The sequence below is a fragment of the Lepisosteus platostomus genome, chromosome 15 (genome assembly GCF_059453375.1).
Source record: "Lepisosteus platostomus isolate fLepPlt1 chromosome 15, fLepPlt1.hap1, whole genome shotgun sequence".
NCBI classification, from domain to species: domain Eukaryota; kingdom Metazoa; phylum Chordata; class Actinopteri; order Semionotiformes; family Lepisosteidae; genus Lepisosteus; species Lepisosteus platostomus.
In genome coordinates this window covers 1,132,681-1,153,309 of record NC_142625.1, presented here as the reverse complement: position 1 = coordinate 1,153,309, position 20,629 = coordinate 1,132,681, and the positions used below count along the sequence as shown (strand labels likewise).

The 20,629-nt window shown below is 54.8% G+C and overlaps 4 non-coding genes across 4 annotated transcripts; all 4 read right to left on the bottom strand.

The window, feature by feature from the left end:
* Window positions 1-111: 111 nt before the first annotated feature.
* On the bottom strand, window positions 112-297 carry LOC148647524 (U2 spliceosomal RNA). Its single transcript, XR_015926933.1, has one exon. It is a non-coding gene; the product is annotated as a U2 spliceosomal RNA (small nuclear RNA).
* Window positions 298-3,006: 2,709 nt separating this feature from the next.
* On the bottom strand, window positions 3,007-3,206 carry LOC148647523 (U2 spliceosomal RNA). Its single transcript, XR_015927098.1, has one exon. It is a non-coding gene; the product is annotated as a U2 spliceosomal RNA (small nuclear RNA).
* A 6,661-nt stretch (window positions 3,207-9,867) lies between these two features.
* LOC148647522 (U2 spliceosomal RNA) lies at window positions 9,868-10,062 on the bottom strand. Its single transcript, XR_015927017.1, has one exon. It is a non-coding gene; the product is annotated as a U2 spliceosomal RNA (small nuclear RNA).
* Window positions 10,063-16,199: 6,137 nt separating this feature from the next.
* On the bottom strand, window positions 16,200-16,392 carry LOC148647521 (U2 spliceosomal RNA). Its single transcript, XR_015926984.1, has one exon. It is a non-coding gene; the product is annotated as a U2 spliceosomal RNA (small nuclear RNA).
* Window positions 16,393-20,629: the final 4,237 nt, after the last annotated feature.

The window sequence follows — 20,629 nt, the reverse complement described above, 5'->3', positions numbered from 1 at the left end:
CACAGATGGGGGACGAGGGACGAGACCCGAGAAGAAGGAGCTCCAGTCCACTTCGCTCGCTCGCTCGCTCGCTCGCTAGCTACCTACGTCTGTCTTTTCACCGCTGAGAGAAGGTGGTGCACCGCTCCCGGAGGCGCTGCAATACCGGGCCGATGCGTGGAGAGGACGGAGCAAGCTCCTGATCCAGCTCCCTGTTCCAAAAATCCGTTTAATATGTGGTCCCCCGATGGGGGACGTATCAGATATTAAACTGATAAGAACAGATTTTTTTTTTTTTTTTTTTTATTGAAAAACAGTTCGTTAAAGTTCATTAATTCACATTCACATAAATTCAACCATAATTACAAACACAACAACCTGAATTCTAATAAAACATAAACAATACGAACCAACCCAAAATTATAGACCTGTACAACAACTCATGGTAACATAACATACATAAAACTATCCTCTTATTCCAAACAACTCAGCCTAATTCAAACTTAAATTCTTACACGACAAACCAAACCTCACCCTGTCCTTCCCCATACACAATAATCCATTCCCTCCCAAAACCATAATTCTCCACAATCCAAATAGACTTAATTTCCATATTCCCTCCCCTTATGCAAATACCATCATCTTACTTCAACTACCTTCCTTCCACCATCTTCCTCCCCTCACTTCCCTTCAAGTAACATTTCCCATAAACATACACATCGGATACGTACATTGCTTCTTTTCTTCTTCAACATACTTATCCATACACTGAACAATCGGAACCACCCACTGCTCACTCTCTCTTTCTTCACCCCGTCTGCTATCATCCCCATTCGTACTCCGCTGCCCATTCTCATCACCTTTCACACCCGCCTTAACTATTCCATCCACACTACCATCACTATCTCCATCCATCTCACTCGTCAGTTCACTTACCACATCTGACAATTCATCCAAACCACTGTCTCCATCTATATTACTCAACCGTACACTCTCCACACTCCGACTATTCACAGCATCATCCTCTCTCCGCCCTCCTCCCACAACTTCACCTTTCTTTTCCATGTTCTTCTCTACTCTCCATACCCTCTTCCATCCCACACACCCCTCCTTCTTTTCAACAACTCTGTCCCCTTCCCGCTCACCACCATTCCCGGTCCCCTTCTGATCCATCAACTTATCTTTCTGTTCAGTAACTCTTCTCTTTTCCCTCAAACAATCCCTTTGCAAATGACCACTTTCCCCACATACAAAACACCTTACACAATCTTTTGCCCTATGATTTCTTGATCCGCACCGACTGCAACTCATACTCTTACACTGTATTGCATAATGACCCAGTTCAAAACATGTCCAACACACACGGGGCTGGCCTGGATAAACCAGGTATGCCCTGTCTGTCCCCATTTCAAAAACCGCCGGGGGGTGAAGCACCCCCTCCTCCGCCATCGAACACTGCCGTAGACTCATCCAATACTTCCTCTTCCCGGTCCATACGCCATCTTCATCCCGTTCCTTCTTCCCTTTCCCATGCAGTATCACATGCTTCCTCAAAAAACCCTCAATGTCCTCCTCCGAAACGAAGGGATCCAACACAAAAACTGTCATGCACTTCAAGTTCCCCGCAAACCACGGTTCCACTTTGAAGAGGTTCAAAGGAGCCTCTTCCTTCCGTGCCTGTATCACCTCCCATAGTTCACAAACCAAAGACTCCGAAATCAAAGTCAAGTCAAAAATCCCCCGCTCACAAAAATCTTGCAAAACCACCAAATCCGTCATCTTTACTTTCAAAAATTGTTTCAAAATCAAGTCCTTAAACTTCCCTCTGTTCCATGTTCCCAGGCCTTCTCGTCCTCGCACCACGAAACGAAGGGAGTTCTTCCTCCGCTCCTTCCTCGGTCCAAACGCTCCTGCCATCGCTCCAATCAACACCGGCCAACCGTCGCTCCTGCTCCTTCCGCAACCTCCAGATGACCACCGTCCAACTCTTCACCTCTCAGCAATCCTCCTCGTCGTCCTCCTCCTCCTCGTCGTCTCCGTCACTCCAACCTTCTTGCTCCAAACCTTCAGCCGTCCTTCTTTCCCATCAGCATCCGTCCTCGCCTTCCCGACCCCCTGGACTAAGATCTTGGAACTGCGGTCAGGCCACTTGAACCTTGATCTTAGCCAAAAGGCCGAGAAGCGATGCCCACAAAGGCGCGGACCGACGCGCGGGCGTTCCGCTGGCGCACAGTGGCGCAGGCCGACTCCTCTGGAGCCCGGGACCCGCGCAGCTGCCGGCCTCCCTGCAGCCAGAGGCCTGCCGCGGGACTCTGCTCCCCCTCTCTCTTGCCTGCCCGCCTGCCTTCCTGCCAGTCCCGGGCGGGGGCCCTGCTCTTTGATCTTCTGTCAACGGCCCGACAACGACCGCAGCCGCAGGGGGCGCCAGCCGCCCGGCCTCCTTAGCTTAGGCCCCTCCCACCGGCAGCAGCTGCGCCCAACCGGCTGCAAGCCAAAGCCGAGCGCCAGCACCTGCGGGCAGAGGCAAGGGGCAGCTCTCTCTCGGGAGGGAGGGAGGGACGGGGACGCGCGCGCACACACACACGCCTGCCTGCCGAAAAAAAAGAAAGAAAAGGTGGATATACTAAGTTTTTGGGAGGGAAAACGCCCAGCTGTCGAAAGGGGCCCGCCTGCAGGGACGGGGACGGACACACACGCAAGCAAGCAAGCAAGCAAGCAAGCAAGCAAGCAAGCAAGCAAGCAAGCCACGCCTGCCTCCCTGGGAAAAGGCTGAAAAACCTAAGTTTTTTGGAGGGAAAACGCACGGGAGCCGAAAAGGGGGCCGGCCTGCTTGCCCAGAGAGTCGAGACGCGGGAAAGCGCACAGAGGGAGCACGGGAACCGAGAGGGCGAGAGAGAGAGACAGAACACAGAGACACACAGATGGGGGACGAGGGACGAGACCCGAGAAGAAGGAGCTCCAGTCCACTTCGCTCGCTCGCTCGCTCGCTCGCTAGCTACCTACGTCTGTCTTTTCACCGCTGAGAGAAGGTGGTGCACCGCTCCCGGAGGCGCTGCAATACCGGGCCGATGCGTGGAGAGGACGGAGCAAGCTCCTGATCCAGCTCCCTGTTCCAAAAATCCGTTTAATATGTGGTCCCCCGATGGGGGACGTATCAGATATTAAACTGATAAGAACAGATTTTTTTTTTTTTTTTTTTTTTTTATTATACAAAATACAAAATAAAACACCAAAAACTACAAATACATAAGTCCAAAAACACAATCAAAAACAAAAAACAATTACACAGCTAAATCAAAGATATCATAATCTCATCCCTTATATAGACACAACCCACCCCAATACAATTCCCCTGCTCAAAAACAAACCCACAATTAACATGAAGCAGATATGCGTACATAAAATAAACAACTTACTTGAAAAACACAGTACATGATTTCCAACCCCAACCCTATTTACCATAATCCCGCCCCTTATGCAAATTACCTTCCACCCCCAAATTCACCCAACAGTCTTATTTACAAATTACAGGAACATTAAAGGACCTAGACTATTTCCAATCCCAGATATCCACTATGGATTTCCATTTCTCCTTTGCGGCATGAAAACCCCATCTTTTTATGTCCCCTTCTACCAACCCTCTCAAATTCCATAAAAGCCTTCTATATAACCCATCTACTGTACAAACAGTTCCCCTCTTGACTAACAAATTCCTGGAATTCCATAACTCAAACTTAATTAAACTAACTAGCAACCATAACACAAAGCTCTTAGCGTTTGCCCCACCTCCCACCTTCAACCCATATAACACAACTGCAGGAAGTACACAGAAAGTGGAGGACAGGCTACTAAACAAAGTTTCACATTTGTTCCAGGTCCGCTGAGCAAAATTACAGTCCCAAAACACGTGGCTGATCGACTCCACCGCATGACACCCGGCTCTAGGACACTCCTGCTGCTTTGTCAGCTTATGTTTGAACAAAACCTCACGAACTGCCAAACGACCCCAAGCGGATAGCCAGTTCAAATCCATTAGATGGTGCTGTAGCCCTCTGGGCTGGACTCGCCGCCAGACCACGTTGGGGACGCCACCTACGAGGCTGGCCTCTTCAGCTTGAGTTACTGCAGAATAGAGCCGTCTGTGGTTAAGCAGGACCTGGTGATCTTTAAGCTCAGGGTGCTGTTTCAGCCAGTGTGTCGCATGCCGATAGTGCCATGGCAGATCGTTCCCATGAGGCAAACTGTTGGACCACTGAGCCAGGGCGCGCACGTGGCTAGATAGCCAGAACCTGACAAAATACTGAAAGGGATGTGAGACTGGGGAATGCAGAGCTATACACAGGCCAGACACATATATACAGTTTAGCTTTACAGGGAAGTTGGGAACTCCCCGTCCGCCTTCTTCCACTGGGCGATACATATCGACTCTGCGCACATACTCATATTTTCCCCCCCACATGAACATAAAAACCTCCCTTACCAGATATCTGTTGAAGCGCGCAGGCATGGGATACACCGATGCTAGATAAACCAGCACAGGCAGAAACACCACTTTCAGGATCAGGACTTTACCTACAAAGGACAGCTGCTTGTTCTTCCAGTGCGTCAGCTGCAGCCTAGCCTTCTCCAGCCTCTGGGACCAATTGCACCAAGCAGCATCCTGTGCCGTGAATAACACCCCTAGAATCTTAAGGGGCCCTTGACAGATGTCCAATCCATGCGCTGGTCCCAGCTGTTCTTTCCAAGGCCCGAAGAACTTGATCTGACTTTTCCCCCTGTTTAGCTTTGCACCTGACGCGAGGGAGAAGTTCTCGAAGACGTCCAAGGCCGCCTGTAGGCTAAGGTAAGAGCTGAGAAATAAGGTAACATCGTCAGCATATAATGCCACCTTAACTCTTTTTCCTCCACTCCCAGGTACGAGGATCCCGTCAATGGATGGCTCCTTCTGGACTGCCCGCGCATAAGGTTCCATATATAGTGCAAAAAGTAATGGGGACAGGGGGCAGCCCTGACGCACACCAGACTCTTGGAGAACCAGTCCTCCCAGGTGCCCGTTCACCAGAACTCTACTGCCAACCTGTGAGTACAGTATTTTTAACCAGCCCAGCATGACAGGGCCGAATCCCATCTTCTCCATCACTTGCCAGACAAAGGTGTGTGAGACATTGTCAAAAGCTTTTTCTAGGTCCAAGCTGGCGATCAGCAACGGGACGTTCCTGTTCTCGGACCACGCTATCACATCCCGTACTAGTTGGAGGGTCCAGCTGGCACGCCGACCTCGAACCCCGCAGGTTTGGTCCCAACCGATCACATGAGCTAGGACCCCCTTCAAGCGGTTTACCAGCACTTTAGCGATCAGCTTATAGTCCACGCACAACATCTGCAGCGGCCTCCAGTTCTTAAGGTCCTTTGCAGGTCCTTTTTTATACAACAGTGTGAGGATTCCCTCCCTCATAGACTCACACATAGCCTTCCTACGAAAGATTTCCTCCGTCACCTGAAGTAAGATTGGCCCTAAGATATCCCAGAACGTCCGATAAAATTCGGCTGGTAGTCCGTCTTTACCTGGTACCTTACCAGCCTTCATGCCGAGCAGAGCGTCGCCAAGTTCCTGCAAGCTTATAGGAGCCTCCAACTGTTCTTGGGCTTTGACAGGAACCTGCGCTGTAATACCGCTCAGCAGCTTTGCACCCATGGCCTCGTCCACCGTCTTTAGGGAAAAAAGACATTGGTAAAAGTGCCTCACCACTTCCAGCATCTCCTCACTACTAGTAACTATTTTCCCCTCCGAAGTCTGAATGCCAGTCATCACACTGCGCTTCTGTCTCTGACGAATTTGCCGGAAGAAAAAACTGGAACATGTTTCGTGAGATTGTATGAACTGCACGTGGGCTCTGAACAGGTAACTCCTTGCCTTTTGCTCGTGATAAGTGCGCAGTTCAGCTTTAGCTGCTGCAATATCTTCAGGGCACACTGACATATCCTTATTACACTGGGAAAACAAGGTGTTTAATCTTTCCTGCAGCGCCCTGCCCTTCTGCCGCTCACGCTTGAGCCTTGCTCTGCCATAAATTCTGGTCTCCTTTCTAATTTTCTTTTTTAAGTGTTCCCACCAATCAATCAGGGGAGTCCCCAGATTCCTCTCCTTCCACCATGTTTGCAATTTGTACCTCATTACCTTGACATATTCGTCTTCTCTTAGGTTCTCCGTATTTAACTTCCACACCCCACGCCCAAACTGGTTCCTTAAATGTGGAAAATGGGCCTCTACTAGGGCATGGTCAGAAAAACCTACCGGCAGCACCACCACCTTCTCCACAGGTACGTCCAGTGAGGCGAATACATAATCAAGGCGCTTCACAGTACCTTGAGCGTTCCTCCACGTGGCCTCTGCTTTCTCCTTTCGGATCCGGTAGGCGCAGTCGTAAAGTCCAAACTGTGCTAGAAGAAGATTGAGCTGCTTTGCCCCTGGATCCCTCTTATCTTGGAGGTCCACGTTAAAGTCTCCTCCCATGATGATCCATTTGTTGGTAAGGCAAACAGGATAAAGTTCCTTAAAGAAATCTGCCCGTAAAGCCATCATTGCCGGGGCATACACACACACACACCGAAAGCAATTCTCACCCGAACAAATATCCAAATATAAGGCTCTCCCAGGCACTACATTCACACATTTCTCCACTATAAAATTGCGATTGCCAAATAAAACTCCAACTCCCGAGGAGTGGACACCTCCGATATTCCATCTAGAATCTCCTCTGTCCCACTCACGAGTGAACTGTATGACGTCTCTTTCATCTTTTAGATGGACTTCCTGCACCAAACAAATATCAAAAACCATGGTTTTCAGGTAAGAAAAAAAGGCCGTCCTCTTTACTAAGTTCCTTAAACCCCGAATATTTAAAGTTAATATTTTCAACATTAGGGGGCAGTAAAAAGGCTCATCAGCTCCATGTAGGCTTGACGCACTGACGCCTCCCTTTGTCCCTGCAAATATAGTTTATCTATTTTACCTCCTGATCGCGTACAGCCAACTGACACTCCTTCATGCAACCTCAGCACACGTCGGAAGTTTGACGGCCGGGGCGGGTACTGCACGTTTCCGTTCTTCCAGGCACAGGCCTCCAAAAACTGCAGCGGGACCTCCAGAATCTTCAGCACTTTGTCTGGGCGCCTTTCCACCCCCACCTCGTACATCTCCTTCAGTTCTCCCTTGTCCCTTATCCATTTCTTTACAAAGTCACCCAACAACATCTTCTTATTGGTCGCATCTATCTGGTTGCGGCCCTTTACTTCGAGGGTTGAAATCTCCTCACCAGAGTGCTCACAACGCACGACAATCCCTGCCGGAGATAGCCCTTGCTCATTGAAGGTCCTAGGCCAGACTATTTTGCTGGCCTTTTCGTCCCATTTACAGAACTTCTTGAACCTCATAGGTACCTCAGCGAATATAAAGACATCTCGTTCTTCTCTCTGCAGGGCGACGCGTGGCTGCATGTGTTCTTCTAAGGCTTCTGCCGAGGTCGGGGTCATCTCCGTTTCTGGAATGACAAAGCCTGAGGACATACCCGACTCTGCCGTAAGGGGGGGGTCACCCACACCACTTACCTCGCCCTCCGACCCTAGTGGAGTAGATTCGGCCTGGGCCAACGAATCTGTGGCCATCGACTCAAGGTATTCCATGGGATCTACACCCGATTTCTTCACCAAGGGCGGCACATCATTTTCCGCCTTTCTTTTCACAACTTTCCTGGCCTGGACGGTGTCCATGGCCTCCTCTTCATCCACTCTGTCCCCCCAGTCTGACCCTACTTCCTCCGCAGAGGGCAGGCTTGATTCCTCAGCCAACGCTCTTATATGCTCTAGCGCGGCGAGCGAGACCCCACCTTCCTCCTCTGCGCTCCCCAGGACCTCCTCAGCACTCACCGGAGCCTCCGTCTCTTCTTCGCCGCTGCGATCTTCTGCTGAGGTAAGTGCTGTTGCCGTCTGCCTGTGGTCCGTTACCTCCTGCCCTTGATCCACACCCTCAGGTTCCATCACCTCCTCGCCAGCGTCAGGGACCAGCGACGCCGGTGCCGGGCCCTCTGCTGCATCTTCTGCCTGGTGAACTGAGGTAACACTTGCTGCCGATGTGCCACCCGCCACGGCTGCGAAACTCATACCTTTCTTTGGGCACGCCCTGTAAATGTGCCCAGAGACCCCGCACAAATTACATTTCGGCTCAGCCCTGCACATGAAGGTGCTGTGCCCCACAGTATCACATCTTCGACAGACCTCCACATCACAGTCAGCAGCATAGTGGCCCCTCTGCCTGCATCGTCTACACGCCAAGGGTTGATCAGGGTAGTACAGATAACCTGTATATGTTCCAATTGAGAAGTTAGCAGGAGGGTGCAAGAGCCCATCCTCAGCACTAGGGTCCGCTCTGAAACGCACCAGAAATTTCCTTTTCCCGTTCCAGACTCTCTTCCTATCCATCTCCTTGATACCCGTGCCCTGAACGTCAACAAATCTTTTAAGAAAATTAACAATGTCTGCTTCTGGGGTAAAAGGGTTGTTCATATGGACCCATATGGGTCTCGCCTCCCGTGCAAACAAAGGTTCAAGGAAAAAATGAACAAAAGGTTCTTCCTGCCTGCGAGCAGTCAAAACAGACCATACTTTCGTGCACTGTTCAGCAGAGTAAAGTGACAAATCAAAAATCTTTTTACCTGGAAAGTCCTGGAGGCAATAGATCTCTTCAGGCTGTAAGGACAAATGCTTGAAAAGGACTTCATCCTCGAAAGCATCCCTCTTGGCAAAATCCTTGTCAGAAGCCTCCACTCGCAGCACAAATCGCACAGTATGCCTTGGTCTTGCGTTCTTGCTTGAAGTCCTCTCCATCTTGTGTAGAGTGGCCGGAATCCTATCCGCCACAAAGAAAAAATCGCCGTCGCTTGAAAAAAGCCGCGCCGTCCACCCCTTCCCTCCTTTGACTCAGAGCCCAAGCCGCGGTCAGGCCACGCACTCAGGATCTTCGCCAAAAGGCCGAGAAGCGATGCCCACAAAGGCGCGGACCGACGCGCGGGCGTTCCGCTGGCGCACAGTGGCGCAGGCCGACTCCTCTGGAGCCCGGGACCCGCGCAGCTGCCGGCCTCCCTGCAGCCAGAGGCCTGCCGCGGGACTCTGCTCCCCCTCTCTCTTGCCTGCCCGCCTGCCTTCCTGCCAGTCCCGGGCGGGGGCCCTGCTCTTTGATCTTCTGTCAACGGCCCGACAACGACCGCAGCCGCAGGGGGCGCCAGCCGCCCGGCCTCCTTAGCTTAGGCCCCTCCCACCGGCAGCAGCTGCGCCCAACCGGCTGCAAGCCAAAGCCGAGCGCCAGCACCTGCGGGCAGAGGCAAGGGGCAGCTCTCTCTCGGGAGGGAGGGAGGGACGGGGACGCGCGCGCACACACACACGCCTGCCTGCCGAAAAAAAAGAAAGAAAAGGTGGATATACTAAGTTTTTGGGAGGGAAAACGCCCAGCTGTCGAAAGGGGCCCGCCTGCAGGGACGGGGACGGACACACACGCAAGCAAGCAAGCAAGCAAGCAAGCAAGCAAGCAAGCAAGCAAGCAAGCAAGCAAGCCACGCCTGCCTCCCTGGGAAAAGGCTGAAAAACCTAAGTTTTTTGGAGGGAAAACGCACGGGAGCCGAAAAGGGGGCCGGCCTGCTTGCCCAGAGAGTCGAGACGCGGGAAAGCGCACAGAGGGAGCACGGGAACCGAGAGGGCGAGAGAGAGAGACAGAACACAGAGACACACAGATGGGGGACGAGGGACGAGACCCGAGAAGAAGGAGCTCCAGTCCACTTCGCTCGCTCGCTCGCTCGCTCGCTAGCTACCTACGTCTGTCTTTTCACCGCTGAGAGAAGGTGGTGCACCGCTCCCGGAGGCGCTGCAATACCGGGCCGATGCGTGGAGAGGACGGAGCAAGCTCCTGATCCAGCTCCCTGTTCCAAAAATCCGTTTAATATGTGGTCCCCCGATGGGGGACGTATCAGATATTAAACTGATAAGAACAGATTTTTTTTTTTTTTTTTTTTTTTTTTTGAGTTAAAAAACAGTCACACCACACCCACAACTACCCAGTCACTACCACCTTACACAAACATTCCTCTAATGTCCCGTGCACAGTTCCTTCCAACGCTCTTTTGCTGCGTCAAATCCCCATTTCAAAATGTCCCATCTCACTCTCCTCGCTATTTCCTCTTCTATTCTCCTCAGAATCCCCGAAGCTGGCTTTTCCACTCCGTGCTTTATCAGATCTGTTCGCGCATCCCACAAAAAGGCCTTGGCTAGACTGATGAGAAGCCATAGGAGAAATTTCCGGTTCCATGCTCGCACTCCCGGTAGTCCCTTCATGATGGCTGTTCTCGTTACAGGGGAATCGGGGCTTACCTGGGTGAATAGGGTCCTGCACGAGCTCCAGACTCTCTGGGCGAAACCACACTCCCAAAAAACGTGACTCACTGTCTCCTCCCTCGCACAGCCGTGTCGCGGGCACAGGCTCTGATGCGATAGCCCGTGCGCATGCATCACTGCCCTGACTGTCATACGACCCCATACGCCGAGCCAATTCAAGTCTTTAAGTTTATTGTCCAGCCCTTTTGGCTGGACCTGTTGCCAGATGGTACTGGACACACCCGGGATCGCTGGTTTTTCTGCTGTCATCACGATCTTGTAGCTCAACCTGTGGTTCAGGGAGCACAGTCCCTCCTTCACCTCCGGATGTGCCCGCAGCCACCGTACCGCGTGGCGGTAGTGCAATGGCAACCGCTCGGCTTTAGGGGTCGTGTTGGACCAGACAGTCAGGTGTCGCATGCTTGCCGTGAGCCAAAGGCTCACAAACCGACTGCACAGATGGGGTGGGTTCTCGTGCAGGACCGTACATAGGCTCGCCACGAAGGCACAGTCCAGCTTCGCCGGGAAATCAAGGATCGCTCGTCCCCCTTCGGCCAGAGGCCTGCACATGTCAGACCTCTTGATCCTCTCATAAGTATGTCCCCAGACGAAGCTGAAAATAGCCCTTACCAGCTCTTTCCTCCGCCTGATAGGTAGGGGGTACACTACCGCCAGGTGGAGTAGCAGAGGCAGGATCTCCGACTTCAGCACCAGCGCTTTCCCAATCCAGGTTAGTGATCTTGATTGCCAAAGGCCTAGCTTCCGGTTGGTCTTCCGGAACCTGGCCTCCCAGTTAAGGCTCACGGGGTCCTCGGTGTGGAAACTGACTCCCAAGATCTTCACCGGTCCATCTGTCAAGGTCAGCCCACCAAAGTCCCTCGGTGCGCTTGGCCAGGTCCCAAATACCTTCACTAGGCTTTTAGCCCTGTTCAGTCGAGCGCCGGTGCCCTTGGAGAAATCCTCCACGATGCTGAGAGCTCTCCCCAAGCCCCTCTCGGAGCTCAGGAAGAGCGTGACGTCGTCAGCATACGCGGCGATCTTCGCCACCTGCCCACTTCCGCCTGGCACTGGGATCCCGTCCACCTCCGGATCTCTCCTCAGCCGGTCTAGGAGGAGCTCTATAAAGATGACATATAACAGAGGCGAAAGGGGACAGCCCTGTCGCACACCACACCGCACTGGAATACGCTCACCTAGGGCTCCATTGACACATACCCGGGATGCCACTCCGTTGTAAAGGGTCTGAATCCAGCCGACAAACTGGTCCGGCAGACCCTTCCTCTTCAGGAGTGCCCACAGAATTCCATGATGAACCCGGTCAAAGGCCTTAGTCTGGTCCAGGCTCACCAGCAGGAGTGGCAGGCCTCTATCTTCCACCCAAGCGATGACATCACGGATCAGCTGCAGGGTCCAGCTGATCTTACGGCCTGCCACACCACACGTCTGGTCAGCCTTCACCAAGGCCGGCATCACTGCTCTCAGGCGGCCGCCCAGCACCCTGGCCAAGAGCTTGTAATCTGTGCACAGGAGCTGAATCGGCCGCCAGTTACCCAGGTCTGTCTTGTCTCCTCCCTTGTGGATCAGGGAGATGATGCCGATCTTCATAGTAGGCCCGAGTCCATCACGGTCCAACACCTCGTTGAACACCTGCACCAGGAACGTCTCCAGATGGTCCCAAAAGGCGAGGTAGAACTCTGTCGGCAGACCGTCAATGCCAGGGACAGTGCCCTTCCTCATACCCAGCAAGGCAGATCTAATCTCTGCCCCTGACACTGCCCCGCACAGTGCAGCGGGGTCGTCTACCGTCCTCTCCACCCCGCCTAGGATCCCATTCCTGATGCTGGGGTCGGTCTCCTTTTCATCAAACAAGGCATTATAGTACTCTGTGGCGCACTCCAACATCCCGGGTATGTCAGTGGCTACAGACCCGTCTGCCTTCCGAACGCCCTCAAAGAAGCTGCGTTCTTGCTGCCTCCTCACAGCGCCGAAGAACTGGGCTGAGCAAGTTTCGTCACTTTCCCTCCAGACTCCCCTCAATCTGAAAAGGAAATCCCTGGCCCACTGCAGCCACTTACCCCTAAGCAGGCTCCTGATCTGAGCGACCCGCTCGCCGTTGAAGGCGCCCCCCTGGTTCAGTTGTGCGTATAGTGCTTCCAGCTCTTCCTGAAGTTTAGTGCACTGGTGTTCGTCTAAGCTTCGGCGGATCTTACAGTACCTCTTCGTCACAACCGAGATGGTACGCTTGCACGACTCCCACCAGTACACTGCCGATCTGAAGGCCTTCCTCCTCTCCTCGTAGTCACTGAGCACTGTAATGATCTTCCTCCGATATCTCGCCTCCTGCAGAACTTGCCTGTTCAGCTTCCAGTAGCCTGCCTGGAAGCGGGGGTCCTCGACACCGAAGGAGACCATTAGCACATGATGATCTGAAAACCAGGTGGGTGTCACTTGCCTGCTTAGGGTTGCCCAGTTTGCTGTGGTGAGAACGTAATCCAGGCGTCTGAAGGTTCCCCTTCCGTTATCCCACGTGTGGTGTGCGACGTCGCGAAACCCATCCCTCAGGCCAAAACTTGTGATCAGAGACTGAAGCAAGTGGACGCCCTCGCCGTGTGCGTCCCCCAGGTCGATGTTAAAGTCTCCGCCAATGATCAGCTCCCTGTTCGTGTACAACAGGGGCTCCAGATCTCTCAGGAAGGCACCCTGCTGCCGTCTGTCTGCCGGGGCATACACTGCAAGCAGTCTGGTCTTAACTCCTCTCCGGGTCCCGTCAACCACCAACAGACGTCCGGGGACCACTGAGCTGACCACCTGAGCGGAGAAACCTGGGGAACCACACACGATGCCCACGCCGGAGGAGTTTACCCCCCCAACGCTCCACCACGAGGGCCCCTGCGTCCACTCCTTCTGGAAGAGCTTCACGTCCTCTTGGTCCTTAAGATGGGCCTCCTGCACGAAACAAATATCAAACCGCCTTTGGGACAGGTCTCGGAAGACTCCAACCCTCTTCACCTGATTCCGCAGTCCCCTCACGTTAGCCGTGGCTACTGTGAAGGTCATTACGGCTCTAGGTTGCTGTCACTCTCCATTCCCCCGTCAGGGCTAGAGCTAGACAGGTGCTCTACCCCTGTTGTACTTCCCAAGCTTTCGCTGTCTGAATCGCCCATAAGGCCGATCGCTGGAACCGGGCTCACGCCTGGCCCCACGCAAAAGCTCGGGTCGGGGTCGGGGTCGGGTCTCAGACTCGGGTCATAAGCAGGCCCAGGGTCTAAATCGGGCCCGGGGTCGGGATCAAGGCCGGTGTCAAGGACAATGCCGGGCGTACTGGGCTGGCAGATCGTCATCGGGCTCCCCTCATCCTCAGTCGTTTGTCGGGCCGGGAGTGAGCCCCAAGCCACTCTCCCGGCTCCCTGCCCCGGGGGGAGAGTACCTGCACTGCTCTCTGGCTCCTGGTCACTCTGAACTGGCTCCGGCTCAGCTTCCTCTTCCATCTCCTCCTGGTCCTCCACAAACTCCTGGTCCACCACCACCTCCGGGCGGCGACCCCCGGACCTCTTCTTCTTCTTGTCCTCCGACTCTGTCTGTCCCTTACCAGCCTGCGCCCGTTTCCTCGATCGAACCATCGCCACAGGCGCCCGATATGTCGTCCCCTCCTCATCTGCCGGCTCCGGTGCTGCAGATGTCTCAGCTTCCGCCGAAACAGGTCCTTCCTTTACGACGTCTGCCCAGGTCCCTGTACCTTGCTCAATGTCCCGCGATGGTCCTTCCTGTGGCTCTTCCTCACTCTCCTGCCGTCGCGCCTTCCCTTTCCCCTTCCGTCTCGGCCTCCCTACCGTCTGCCACTCGTTCTCCTCCACCCCTTTTCCAGGGACTCCTTTGGCTTTGGCCTGGCCGTCCTCTCCACCGTCTCCCGCTTCGCCGTCCTCTGCTCCGCTCTCCCCTGCTGCCAGGCCCACACCTTCATAGAAATCCTTGTTAAAATCGGCATTCCTACGACGGCAGTCCCGGTACAAATGTCCAGTGACGCCACACAGCGAACATTCTTTAATTGGGCAATATCGCGTTTCATGACCCCGTTTGTTGCACTTCCTGCACTCAGTCACCTTACAATCCGCCTCCCGGTGTCCATACTCCCGACACTTGCGACAGAAGACCGGCTGGTTCCCGTAGTACAAGTACCCCCTACCTGTTCCAATTGCGAAGGTGGCAGGCGGGTGGGCGAGTCCTCCCGGGGACCTGGGGTCCTTCCGCAGCTCAACGCGGTATTGCCTCTTCCCTGTCCAGACCCTACGCCGATCTATAATGAGCCTCGGCGGCTCCTGGACTTCCACATAGCGACGGAGAAAGGTGGTGACATCACAATCCGGCATAAAGGGATCAAACATGTGTAGGATCACCATCCTTTCGTTGTCGCTCTGCAACCCCACACACTTATAATTCTTTAGCTTACCATCCCGTTGAGCCGCGATTACCTGCTCCGTAGCATGGTGGTGTCCCTTCTCCGTCACAAAGGAGAGATCCATGAACCGCAGCACCCGATTCCCCTGTAAACATTTAATTTCCGCGACGTCTAGCTGCAGAATACCGAACAGTACCTCTTCCTCGAAGGCATCCCTTCCCGGCATCTCACCATCCGCCGTCCAAATGAAGCGGATGGTTCTACGGATGTTGGGACCCTCCTCCGCCTTCCTCGCTGCCCCAGGGTCCGCAGCCATCACAACGCAGCTTTTTCGGCTGCCGAAGCAGCCTACTCACCACAGCCGGGGTCCAAAAACGTCCAATCCAAATCGCAATCCAACCGTAATCCAAGTGAAATCCAAGGTCCAAAATCCAGGCAATCCAAAGGCGCAGTCCTCTCTGGCAGTCTCCTCTCCGGCGTTCTCTTCACGGTCTTCTGGAGTTCCCTCGGCCGCGGTCAAGCCACGTACCAAGATCGCAGCCAAAAGGCCGAGAAGCGATGCCCACAAAGGCGCGGACCGACGCGCGGGCGTTCCGCTGGCGCACAGTGGCGCAGGCCGACTCCTCTGGAGCCCGGGACCCGCGCAGCTGCCGGCCTCCCTGCAGCCAGAGGCCTGCCGCGGGACTCTGCTCCCCCTCTCTCTTGCCTGCCCGCCTGCCTTCCTGCCAGTCCCGGGCGGGGGCCCTGCTCTTTGATCTTCTGTCAACGGCCCGACAACGACCGCAGCCGCAGGGGGCGCCAGCCGCCCGGCCTCCTTAGCTTAGGCCCCTCCCACCGGCAGCAGCTGCGCCCAACCGGCTGCAAGCCAAAGCCGAGCGCCAGCACCTGCGGGCAGAGGCAAGGGGCAGCTCTCTCTCGGGAGGGAGGGAGGGACGGGGACGCGCGCGCACACACACACGCCTGCCTGCCGAAAAAAAAGAAAGAAAAGGTGGATATACTAAGTTTTTGGGAGGGAAAACGCCCAGCTGTCGAAAGGGGCCCGCCTGCAGGGACGGGGACGGACACACACGCAAGCAAGCAAGCAAGCAAGCAAGCAAGCAAGCAAGCAAGCAAGCAAGCAAGCCACGCCTGCCTCCCTGGGAAAAGGCTGAAAAACCTAAGTTTTTTGGAGGGAAAACGCACGGGAGCCGAAAAGGGGGCCGGCCTGCTTGCCCAGAGAGTCGAGACGCGGGAAAGCGCACAGAGGGAGCACGGGAACCGAGAGGGCGAGAGAGAGAGACAGAACACAGAGACACACAGATGGGGGACGAGGGACGAGACCCGAGAAGAAGGAGCTCCAGTCCACTTCGCTCGCTCGCTCGCTCGCTCGCTAGCTACCTACGTCTGTCTTTTCACCGCTGAGAGAAGGTGGTGCACCGCTCCCGGAGGCGCTGCAATACCGGGCCGATGCGTGGAGAGGACGGAGCAAGCTCCTGATCCAGCTCCCTGTTCCAAAAATCCGTTTAATATGTGGTCCCCCGATGGGGGACGTATCAGATATTAAACTGATAAGAACAGATTTTTTTTTTTTTTTTTTTTTTTTTTATTAGAAAAACAGTACAAAAATTAGACTCACGGTTCCCTACCCACCACCTTTAACACCACGTGATTAAGTCCTTCCAACGCTCTTTTGCGGCTGCGAATCCCCAGCGCATTACGTCCCATCGGATTCTTCGGACCACATCCGCTTTCACTTTCTTCAAGATGCCTGCGATGGTCACCTCCATGCCACTCCTGATCAGCTCAGTCCGTGCTTCCCACACGTAGATCTTCGTGAGGCTGATCAGGAGCCACAGCAGGAAGCTGGCATTCCAATTCCGGGAACCGGGCACTCCACGCATCACCATCCGCAGAGACAATGGGGCATCCAGACTTACCTGTGCGTATAGGTGTCTGCTGGTCCTCCACACCCTCTGCACGAACCCGCACTCCCAAAACACATGGTTCACGGTCTCTTCACCCGTGCAGCCTTGTCTCGGGCACTGGCTCTGCCGAGACAGTCCATGCGCATGCATGACAGACCTGACCGCCATCCGACCCCACACGCCGAGCCAATTCAAGTCTTTCATCCTGTTATCCAGGCCCTTGGGTTGGGCCTGCTGCCAAATTTCTCTGGGCACACCCAGGATAGCTGGCCTTTCTGTTGTCAAGATTGTCTTGTACATGAGCCTGTGGCTCAGCGCAGTTGTTCCTTCTTTAACCTCTGGGTGTGCCCGCAGCCACCGCACTGCGTGGTGGTAGTGCGGTGGGAGTCGCTCCGCCTTCGGGGTCGTGTTGCTCCAGACGGTCAGGTGTCGCATGCTCGTCGAGAGCCAGAGGCTCACAAACCGGCCACACAGGTGGGGCGGGTTGTCGTGCAGGATAACGCACAGGCCGGCGACGAAGACACAGTCCAGCTTCACCGGGAAGTCTGGAATCCCTCTGCCACCGTCCGTAATAGGTCTGCACATGTCCACTCTTCGAATACGCTCGTACGAGTGCCCCCAAACGAAGCCAAAAACGGTCCTCACCAGGTCCTTTCTTCTTCCCGCAGGTAGGGGGTACACCACTGCCAGGTGGAGCAATAGGGGCAGGATCTCTACCTTCAGCACCAGCGCCTTCCCTATCCAGGTCAAAGACCGCTTCTGCCAAAGGCCCAGCTTTTGGTTGATCCTTCGGAACCTGGCCTCCCAGTTCAAGCCCGCAGGGTCCACGTTGTGAAAAAGGACCCCCAAGACTTTCACCGGGCCCGTCGTCCTCGTCAGTCCTCCGAACGTCCTCGGTTCACATGGCCAGGTCCCGAACAGTTTAACCAGGCTTTTGGCATGGTTCAGTCGGGCGCCAGTGCCTCTGGAAAAAACCTCCACGATGTCCAATGCCCTCCCCAGGCTTCTTTCAGAGCCTAGGAAGAGCGTGATGTCATCCGCATACGCGGCGATCTTGGCTTCCTGCCCTCCTCCACCTGGCACTCGGATCCCTTCCACTCCCGGATCCTTCCTCAACTGGTCAAGCAGGAGTTCGATGTAAATTACGTACAGCAGGGGGGAGAGAGGACAGCCCTGTCGCACACCACACCTTACGGGGATGCTCCTCCCCACTGCTCCGTTAATGCATACCCGGGATATTGCGCCGTTATACAGAGTCCTGATCCACCTGACAAAACTGTCAGGCAGACCCTTCTTCCGTAAAAGTGCCCACAGGATCCCATGGTGGACCCGGTCAAAAGCCTTCGCCTGGTCCAAGCTCACCAGCATGAGCGGCAGGCCCCTGTCCTCCACCCAGGAGATGACGTCTCGGATCAGCTGCAGCGTCCAGCTGATCTTTCTTCCTGCCACGCCACATGTCTGGTCAGCCTTGACCAGCTCCGGCATTACGATTCTCAGGCGGCCGCCCAGCACCCTGGCCAAGATCTTGTAGTCCGTGCACAGGATCTGGATCGGCCTCCAGTTGCCCAGGTCCGCCTTGTCTCCTCCCTTGAAGATCAAAGAGACGACTCCGGTCTTCATAGAGAGGCCCAAACCACCGTCGTTCAGGACCTCATTAAAGACCTGCACCAGGAAAGGCTCCAGTTGTCTCCAGAAGGTGCGGTAAAACTCGGTCGGAAGGCCATCCACGCCAGGGACAGTGCCTTTCTTCAAGCCCAGCATTGCCGCTCGGACCTCTGCCCCCGACACTGGCCCGACCAGTGCGGATGGGTCTTCAACCGCCTTCTCCACACCCTCCAAGAGCCTATCCTTAATGCTCGAGTCGATCTCCTTCTCAGAAAACAAGGCTTCGTAGAATCCTGTAGCGCACCTCAACATCCCGGGTATATCCGTGGCTGCAGTCCCGTCTTCACGCCGGATGTTTTCGAAAAGACTGCGCTCTTGCTGTCTTCTCACGGCGCTGAAGAACTGGGCCGAGCATCGTTCTTCTCCTTCCCTCCAGACTCCCTGCAACCTGAAAAGGAAGTCCTTTGCTCGCTGCAGCCACTTATCCTTAAGCAGGCCTCTGACGTATGCAATTCTTTCGCCGTCAAAGGCGCCCCCCTGGTTCAGCTGGCTGTACAGTGCCTCGAGCTCCTCCTGGAGTTGGGTACACTGGCGTTCCTCCAGTCTTCGCCGGATCCAACAATACCTTTTGGTGACCGTTGCGATGATAAGCTTACAGGATTCCCACCAGTGTACCGCAGAACTGAAAAGTTCTCTCTTCTTCTCGAGGTCTTTAAGCACTGCCTCCATCTTCCTTTGATATCTCGCCTCAAGTAGGACTTGCTTGTTTAGCTTCCAGTACCCAGCCTGGAAGCCTGGGTCCTCAACACCAAAGGAAACTGCCAGCAACTGATGATCTGAAAACCAGGTGGGGGTCACCTGCCTGCTTAGGACTTTCCACTTCACAGTGGAGAGGATATAATCAAGACGTCTAAAAATCCCTCTTCCGTTGTCCCAGGTGTGGTGTGCAACGTTATCAAACCCATCTCGCAATCTGAAATCTGTGATCAAGGACCTCAGCAGGTGAACTCCCTCGCCGTGCGAGTCTCCTAAATCAACGTTGAAGTCGCCGCCCATAATCAGCTCCCTGTTGGTGTATAGCAAGGGCTCCAGATCTCTCAAAAAGGAGCCCTGCTGACGTCTGTCTGCTGGGGCGTACACGCCGATTAATCTGACCCTTGTCCCCTTCCAGGTACCATCCACCACCAGCAGACGTCCGGGGACCACTGAGCTGACCGTCTGGACGGCGAAGCTCGGCGAACCACACAGGATGCCCACACCGGCAGAGTTCACCCCTCCGACGCTCCACCACGAAGGACCCTTCCTCCACGCCTTCTGGAGGGTCCTCACGTCGTCGAGGTCCTTGAGATGGACTTCTTGAAGAAAACACAGATCCAGATTCTTTTGAGACAGGTATGAGAAAACCGCCGTCCGCTTGTCCGCCTTCCGCAAACCCCTCACATTGGCCGTTGCCACCACGAGGGTCATGGTGGGTCCAAGAGGGGTTTGTCACTCTCCATCTCTTCTCCCTGACTGGGCTCAGGTGAGCTTGCTGCCCCTGCTGTACTTCCCGAGGTTTCACTATCCGTGGTGTCCATAATAGGGAGCGGCCCCAGGGGGCTGAACGGGAACTCCTGTTCGGGGGTAAGCACGCCGGGCTGGCAGTCGACTATCGGACTGCCGTCATCCGTCACGTCCTGAGCCACCGAATAGGCGTGACAGGGTACTGGTCCAGATCCCTGCCCGGGAGGCAGAGAGCCCTCGGTGTCCTCGAGCTCGGAGTCGCTCGAAGTCGACTGGAGTGTCTCTTCCTCCATCTTCTCCAGGTCTACCATCTCCTCCTGATTTTCTCCCTCATCTCCTCCTTCGTCCGTCTTCTTCTTCTTTTCCTGGGTCCCCTTCTTCCTTCTCCCAGCCCGTAAGCGCTTTTGCTTATTCGGCCCTAGGGTGGTGAGAGTTGTTGCCCCCACCTCCTCTCCCACCAGTCCCGACACTGCAGGTGTTACTTCCTCCACTGTGGGTCGTGTCCCCTTCACCACATCTGCCCAGGAGGTGCGGCCCACCTCCCGTGAAGTTCCCGGTCGTGCCTCTTCTTCTCCCGTTTGTCCTCCATCTTGCCTCCCTTCCTCCTCCTGTCTCTTCTCCCGTTGCTTCCCCCTTTTCTCGTTGGCCTTGTCACCCTCCGGTTGATCTTCCTCCTCCCCACCCTCCTCTGGGCGCTGTACCCAGGTGTGGAGTTCCCTCTCCAGGTCCCTGCCCCTCTGATTACACTGCCGGAAAAGGTGTCCTGTGTTCCCACACAGGGAGCACTCCTTCACCGGGCAGGCCCGTGTGCAGTGGCCCGTGC